General features: G+C 46.7%; 1 pseudogene; it reads right to left on the reverse strand.

Annotated features, from left to right (window-relative positions):
- Positions 1-4,164: 4,164 nt before the first annotated feature.
- On the reverse strand, positions 4,165-4,666 carry LOC142848967 (large ribosomal subunit protein eL20 pseudogene; annotated as a pseudogene).
- Positions 4,667-8,592: the final 3,926 nt, after the last annotated feature.

The following is an 8,592-nucleotide window of genomic DNA, read 5'->3' on the forward strand; positions in this document are numbered from 1 at the left end:
CACACATGTGTATTGGTATGCATGCATGGGAGTTGGAGGTTGATGTGTGGGCACACTTGTGTATTTTTATGCATGCATGGGAGCTGGAGGTTGATGTGTGGGCACACATGTGTATTGTTATGCATGCATGGGAGCTGGATGTGTGGGCACACTTGTGTATTGGTATGCATGCATGGGAGCTGGAGGTTGATGTGTGGGCACACTTGTGTATTGTTATGCATGCATGGGAGCCGGAGGTTGATGTGTGGGCACACTTGTGTATTGTTATGCATGCATGGGAGCCGGAGGTTGATGTGTGGGCACACTTGTGTATTGTTATGCATGCATGGGAGCTGGAGGTTGATGTGTGGGCACACATGTGTATTGTTATGCATGCATGGGAGCTGGAGGTTGATGTGTGGGCACACATGTGTATTGTTATGCATGCATGGGAGCTGGAGGTTGATGTGTGGGCACACATGTGTATTGTTATGCATGCATGGGAGCTGGAGGTTGATGTGTGGGCACACATGTGTATTGTTATGCATGCATGGGAGCTGGAGGTTGATGTGTGGGCACATATGTGTATTGTTATGCATGCATGGGAGCTGGATGTGTGGGCACACTTGTGTATTGGTATGCATGCATGGGAGCTGGAGGTTGATGTGTGGGCACACATGTGTATTGTTTTGTATGCATGGGAGCTGGAGGTTGATGTATGGACATACATGTGTATTGGTATGCATGCATGGGAGCTGGAGGTTGATGTTAGGAATCAATTTTGATTATTCTTCCACCTTATTTAGAGAAGATGAGCTCTTGTTCAAGCCCAGAGATTACCAATGCAGGATATGGCTGGTCTTACTAGTCAGTTCCCTCTGGAGATTCCTTTTCTGTCTTCCTAGGATGGGATTACATCCAGGCCACCATATCTGCTTGGCATTTATGTGGGCTTTGGGGACCCCAACTTTGGTCCTCATGCTGTGGGACAAACACTTTAACAAACATTGAGCCATCTCCCCAGACCCTGTTGGTATTTTTGTTACATTTATCAAAATATATTTCCTTTTGGGACAATTGTACACAGAGATCATTTTCATAATTTTACTCTTGTGTATCTGGAGAGTTTGGGAAGAACTTAGTCGTTGTAATGCTTTTGTTGGAGAATGTCTCAAGACTTTCCAAACCCAATATCATGGTGTCTGTGACGACAGCTTTGTTTCATTTACCGCGAGGGGGTCTTGAACTCGGTAAATATTTCGATCGAGGCTGTGTGAAAAGGAGAGCATGCCTACTGGTTTGTCTGTGGGATTCCCTGGGCGGAGGGAATTCCCCAAAGCTGTGCTTTTCTAGGCTATCGGCAAGTCACAAACAACTTCCTTTTATGTGTGTGTATCAGCTAAAGAGCCTGTCACATTGCCAGTTCTCTCTCCCTGCCCAGAGAGCAGAACTCTTTTCTGCTTGGCCCTGTGGGAGATCAGATATTTATTCCATACCTCGATGACAAAGAAACTGTGATCTTTTTCTGTGGACTGTCTCTCATCCCCTTCAAGTGTATGATCATATTTTCAAGCAATTGCTTTTACATTCAACCTCAACACTTGCTGCCCAATTCTCAGAAGCCTGGATGTGGCAGAATGCTGATTTAGCTCCTCGGCTACATCGAACCGCATCACCATGGTAACCAGCAGACAGACCTGAGAGAGGCAAGGCTGCGGAGGAACAGTAGCTACAACCCAGTAACAAATCAAAGGGAAGCATTTCAGGAGAGCTTTCTAATTATCACACGTTTGCCCTTGCAGCCAAACTGGGAGGCCAAGGGAAGGCACCAGCGACACTTGGCTTGTTTAGGTCACCGAATCCTGTAAACTCTCCTGAGCTCTTTGTGAACTCCACAGAGCCTGCCGCCGCCTGAAGTCTATTGAAATAGTCTTACCCTGACCTTTTTCTCGGAGCTGCCATCAAATCCTTAGTAGTGGAAACTAAAATGCTGCCGAGCTTAAGGTATTTTATGGCCAGCGAGGCAATTTAAAACAGTCTCACATCTGGGAGTCTGGGACAACACCATCATCCGCAATGCTTCCCTGGCATCCTGAAGAGATTGCCTCGATTTTTTTTCCTCCTCTCCGCATTGCCTTTAATGTAACTTGGTCATCATCCATGTGAGCCAGGATGGACAATATGCTTATGTGCAAACACATGAGAAAGATGCCAGGGAGCGGCAGGCTGGGCGACAACTGGTAGCATCTACACTTGTTTATGGAGACATTGCTTGAGGGTGCAGGGCTCTCACGGATAATTCGCTAATCATTTGCTGGTGAAGTGATGGCCGACATCCTTTGCTGGCTGTTAAGTGTGTGGAGATCAAGGCTGTTGAAGTCCAGAGATAAGGAGAGAAGTGACAAACCAAGACCCAGCACCACACGAGTCAAGTTCCAGTTGTCTTTGTTAAGAGGGTAGCTGTGACCTTCTCCTTGCAGCGGGAGTGAGGTGCACAGGCACCTACATTAGCGGGACTCCTTAACGTATCTCTTCCACGTTAATTCATCTCTGAATGACATATGCTGGAGGCTGGCCTGGTTCACCTTTGTTTGATTAGGGTGCGTTTAAGGTCAACCACTACTAACTGTGTTGTTAAATATTGATTTAGCCATTTGAATTAATGTCATCTTTTAGTCCTTCCCCTACTTAATGTACACTGGTATTCCTGTGACCCAGGAGGACGGGAAATCAATACTTGGACACTTGGTTCCTTCTGAAGCTGGGCTGGGCTGCTTCCTGCCTGCTTGCTGGTTCTTCGGCAGAAGTCAATGTATTCAGGATAATGACTTCCTAGCTTTCCTACTAGCCTTCTACAAAACTGAAGGCTTTCATCACTTGCAGACTTACCTGGTGGTCAGTAACCCTCTGGGTTCTAGGGCATAGATATCCCTGGTTGGGGGAAAATAGTCCAAGCAAACTTAAGAACAAGCAGACATACAACCTCTATGCAGGGCGCTGTCAGCAAAGACATCATTACGCGGACCATCACAGGTCAGCCCTTGGAATGAGCCTGAGGACTGCTCTGCTCTGCATACTCAGTTTATGGGTGGCGTAACAGGATTCGAAGGAATTTTGAAGCCCTAGGGTGGGAATGGGAGAACTGGGTTTCCAAACACGCTCTTTTCCTTGTACTTATCAAACTCAGATCAATTTGTCTTTCTGCAAACTGGGGCAAAACAGGGGGACTTGGGAATTATACTCATTAAAAATAAAAATGAAATAGTTTATCTTAGTGGAGACTGAAGGGAGGCTCTGCCCCCATAGTGTTATCATGACCACAGTGGCTGGGAATTTTCATCTTGGCTCCCTAACCACTAGGCAATAGTAGCTCAACTCCTAATTTACTCTATTTTGCTATAAAAATAGGCAGAAACTATAACCTTACGATCATAATTTGTAGTTGGTATCTGGTCTTTTCTTGCTTGGTCTTCAGTTAAAATCAGAGCTTCCACAGGGTCATCTTTGCCACTGTATTCGAAGACTCGAAAACTCGTCTATGGATCCAGGGGACATTTGAGGGAAAAGAGCCAGCAGGTGGAAGAAAGAGTGGATTAGGCTTGACAACATGACATATCTACATCAAGCTGCATTCCAATCTATAGGGTACCTCACAAAAATTTGTGCTACTCAAATAAATTTTATTTGTGTTGAGTTGTCTGGAACTACATTCATGAGCTTCTGCTTCCTGATTTGATGCAAGCTGAGTTGTTCATCTGAAAAATGCATGAGTCTTAATGGCTGTGGCATCACGTTTCTTCAAAACTTCCTGTAACATTTCTCAATGCGCTGGGCGGGCTAGGCGGAGGAGGTACAGCAGCAGACACGAGCCATCCGGGCCACTTTGGTAGATGCCGGTCTCAAACACAGTAAGATCTATCTAAAAATTATAAAAATAAAATAAAAAATAAAGCCATTAAGTAGTGGGCCTGAGGTGAGTATTCATAATGTGAAATCTCTCTCTTCAGAGTGTAGACAGCAAGGTATGTTTTATACTCAAAGTCCTAACATAATGCCACCACTTTGGCCAGGGCATCTACGTTATTCATAGGCACGGTTCACTTAGTTCTTTGCCAGACTTAACTTCAGAGAGTTTACATCGCCTTTTCCCCTCCTTCTTTTTAAACTTTGGAGTTTCATTTAGTTTCATTCTCTGTCCCAGAAGAAGGTATTGGGCCTCTCAGTGGTGAAGTGTCGTCAAGGTGGGGCAACGGGAACTTGATCATGGAGTCGTGGAACTTGACAGCCTTCTGTCTGCACTTGCCCACTGCAATCTCTTCTACCTTCATGGTTCGGATAGAGGAGGACTTGCCAGCACAGTGCCTGGGTCCTGTGTCGCGACAGCACTGTTTGATGTCACCAACCCTGGTCAGGTCCTGGTACTTGTGGTCCACGTTGTGTTGGTCATGGTAGCACAGATACCATAGCTCTTTACATGTAGCAGCTGGTTTTCAAGCATTGGCCGGCAGTCCACTATCTCCCCCTGAGGACTGCATCTTCTTCAACTGTAGTACAAAATACTAGAAGTGGTACTTGGTCACCACGTGGTTGGATGTGAAAATTCACAAGCGGTACAGTGGTGGCTCCCCGGGGTGGGAGGGCAGCTCTCCACCACCTTGGACTCCCTAAATGTACCTGAGGGCTTCATGGTATACCGTCAGCATTCTCCATCCAAAGGAAGGCGGTCCCAGCAGTTCTTAAACTGAATGAATTCTCTCTTCAGGAGGAACATACAGAGGCTGAGGGTGTGGCTCAGTGGACAGAGTGCTTGCCTAACATAAACAAGTTCCTGGGTTTGAGAGACAGTGTTGTGTGGACCAAGACGTGTGCCTGTAATCTCAACTTTTGGGAGACAAAGGGTAGGAAGATCAGAAGTTCAAGGTCAGTTTGGGCTACATAATGAGTTCAAGACCAGCTAGGGCTGTTTGAGACCCTATCATTGCGGTGAAATAATCCTATATATTGTGAATATATATTACTCTCATCGGTTCGTGAAAAGCTGATGGGCTGGTAGCCAGGCAGGAAATTAGGCAGGAGAGTCAAACTGAGAATAATGGGAAGAAGGAAGGCGGAGTCAGAGAGTTACCAGCAGATGCAGAGAGAGCAAGGCAGCCATGTCATACTGAGACAAGCTCCCAAGCCATGTGGCAAAGCATAGATAAGATATATGGGCCAATTTAAATGCAAGAGTTAGCTAGAAACAATCCTGAGCCTTTATAAGTAATATCGAACCTCTGCGTTGGTTATTTAGGTGGCTGGGATTGGGAATAAATATCTGCCTACCTGCCATGGACTGTGGCGGCATTTCAGTTCTAGTTTAATAAGTAAAGGCTGCCTGAAAAAATCGTGCTTCAATGGACTCTGTGCATCTGCGGTAATCTGTACAAGATTGGGTCCATCATGACTTTACCAAGCACAGGGAGGCATGAGGCCATCCCTCTCACTGAGGGACTATGGGCAGTTAACGGGTGCTGAGAAACAGGGTGTCATTTCTTCCGTTGCTCTTGTTCCAGTGCACAACCCTTCACTCGTGTTCACAGAAGCCACCTTCTTTATATTCAGCAGTGGTGGTAGGGTGTAAGGTCGGGAACAGACATCAACATAGGAAGTGCTTTGTGAGGGAGGAGATGATTCCATCAACAGAGAACAGGCATAAGAGAGGGTAATCCAGGCATGAGAATAACCAAAAATTTAGATTTCATCTATACCTGTGTGCAATTGTCAAATAAAAAGGAAAGCCGAGGGATTGAAATGACAGGTTGTAATTCCGGAAGAATAACATTAGAGATGATCCAAGGTTGTCACCTACGGCTAGCATGGAGACCCTCATGTTTAGGTGACTGGCCTCCGCCATTGCGCTAGGGATCTGACCTTATCCCCCTCATTCAGACTGTAGTGGCTTCCCTGACTTCCTTCTTCTCACTTGGCAGCATGCTGGGCAATATCTCTGTTGTCAGGCTGCCCAGGGTAGCAGACTGAACCCTTTAGTGGTACAGTACTATTTTTACTGGCAGTCATCAGTGTGATTTAGTTTATACCCACATTTTCTAAGCTCAGGCAAAGGTGTTTGTAGTCTTGGAGGTGCTCAGGAATGTAATTAGAAAATAGAAGTTTAAATCAAGCAAAAAAGAATTAAACTAACTAGAACAAACACAATAAACAGAATCAAATCTTTTGTCTTGGCACGTGCTTACGCGGTGAATCCTAGGGATCGATGACAGAAAGCGGGGAGCCCTTTGTGCATCCCTACCTCTGAAAGGTGGTCGTGGGAGCAGACGGAATCATCCTGCTTCTTTGGATGATTTCCACTCGCATCACACAGACCTCCCCCAAATCCCGCAGGTATGCGCAGTTAAATGAACTCGGGTACTGACACAGGGAGGTTTGAAATATAACGAAGATTTAGATATTGATGGCTTTTGCCTCCGTTACTCTATTGGATGTAGGGTATTCAGAGCAAATGACTGTAAGAATGATTAGATGACATCAAGATTAGAGACAGTCTAGATGTGGGGCACATAGAGGAAAAAAATCCCTACTTTCTTCTTAAACAAAGGTAAGTGCCTTCTGGAGATGGAGATCTCTTTTTCTGTGTTCTAGGCATTTCCTTTCATTCTTTGAAATCTTTAACAGGTATCTGGCCCTGGAGTGAAGAGAGATTAAAAGCACCTTGGGGAATTTTAATTCCCTCAAAATCACTCCCCCCCCCCCCCCCGAGAGAGAGAGGGGGGGGTTTCAAATGAATTGTGGAGCTTTATCTACCTTAGGAATAACCTGCTCCACCCTGTCCCCCTCACTGCCCCAAGTTCCTGGACTCACTGATAGATAGGTGGTGATTAAAAATTCCCGTCACGCCTGTGGGCTCGGTGCCCTCTCCTTTGTCACTCAGCAGTTGAGTATCAAAGCTTTAGCGTCAATGTTCTTTGAAGACTAAGCAGGTTGGCCGTGCAATTTAGATGAAAAACAATTACCCCGCGTTAGCTTGCTTTTGGCAAGAGTGTATATTAAGGCTCATCTCGCTGATGGAAAACAAAAGCTTCGCTCCATCTTCATGAATTTCAAATGAGGGGGAGGGAACCGGTGAGTTCGCCGCCAGGAGTTTTTCTGTCTAACCTCTCTCCATTGAGTTGGTTCCTTTCTTGCCGGAATCCCCTCAGCACTAGCTCAGATAATAATACATCTCTCTCCCAGGTACAGACGGTGCCCAAGATCACAGGGCGCTACTGGCGGGGAACCTTTGAAGCCCAGAGAGGACCCAGCGCTTGAAGTACACGCGGTGGCATTTTTCTGAACTCAGGAGCGAATGAGAATCAATAGCCATATTGCCCTAGTACCTTTGGTTAAAAGTGTGTTTAGTGTTCAGAAAGCAAGCAGGCACTGGGCTGGTTAGTGAATTCTCTGGACTTTAAATTAAGCTGGGCCTTAAGGAAGGTTTTCTTTTCCCTTTCCTTTTCCTTTTTTTTTTTATTTTTGTTTTTGTTTTGTTTTGTTTAGTTTTCAAGGGGTTAGTCTGGAAAAATAATCTCAGTTCAGGGAGTAAGACTGCATCACCAACTTCTGAATAATGTGTTAGTTTTTTTTTTTAATGTCGGAATGAGTCTTTGACATTGACTTTTGAAGGCAGAGGTTTCTTAGCTGGGTGGCCAGTTGCTGAATGAGGATCCCATGGACACCTAAGACGCCTATGCCTTTCCACAATTGTATCCACTTAAAGAAGAACAAAAGGACGCTGGCATTACTGCAGCCGGGGTCTGTGCTGTTGTCCAAGGCTCCTGCTTCCACTGAAGGCCATGTGGATGCCCAAGGTCTGGGCCACCATCTGGGGCCATAGTAGTATCCGAGGGCTGGGCTGCTCCTGGGGCCATGCCTATCTGAGTGACCTGTGCTGTCCCTCTGGTGCAATGGTGACAACCCGTCCTGGCTGTTGCCAGGAACCATGTTGGGTCCATGATCCTACTGCAGCCAGGGTCTGTGTGGAAGTCCAAGACCCATGTTGCCACCAAAGGTCACATAGAAGTCCGGAATCTGGGCAGCAGCCTGTGGCCTTGTTGGTGTCCAAGGATTGTGCCTTCGGATCCGGATCTATGCTGATCTGAGTGGCCTGTGCTGCCTCCTGGAGCCATGATGTTTTCTTGGCCGAGCTGCTGCTGAGGGCTGACTCTGGATCCATGGTCTTGCTGCAGCTGGGGTCTGTGTTGTTGTCTGTGGTCCGTGTTACTACGGGAGGCCACAGGAACCATGCCTGACGAAATCTCTCAGCGCACCATACTGAAACCGGCAGCCCTGCAGCAAGAGAACTGCTCCCCCACTTCCCCCCTCCCCTGCACTTTAGAGAGATGGCACCATTGCTCACCATAGTCATGAGAGAGAGCTTGTTCCACCTGTTGCCTGTCGCCTGAACGGGGAGCCCCACTGGCCTGGACTGACCAGCTCAGCTACTATCTTTGCCCACAGCCTGTCCTTGTGTCACCCTAAAATCTACCCCATCTAGGACCGTGAAGGGACTGGTCCTGCAGAACGATACCCACAGGCAGGATCTCCACAGCTTAGGGTGGCCACGCGACATTGGGGAGG

This window comes from Microtus pennsylvanicus, chromosome 4 (assembly GCF_037038515.1).
Source record: "Microtus pennsylvanicus isolate mMicPen1 chromosome 4, mMicPen1.hap1, whole genome shotgun sequence".
Classification (NCBI taxonomy): Eukaryota; Metazoa; Chordata; class Mammalia; order Rodentia; family Cricetidae; genus Microtus; species Microtus pennsylvanicus.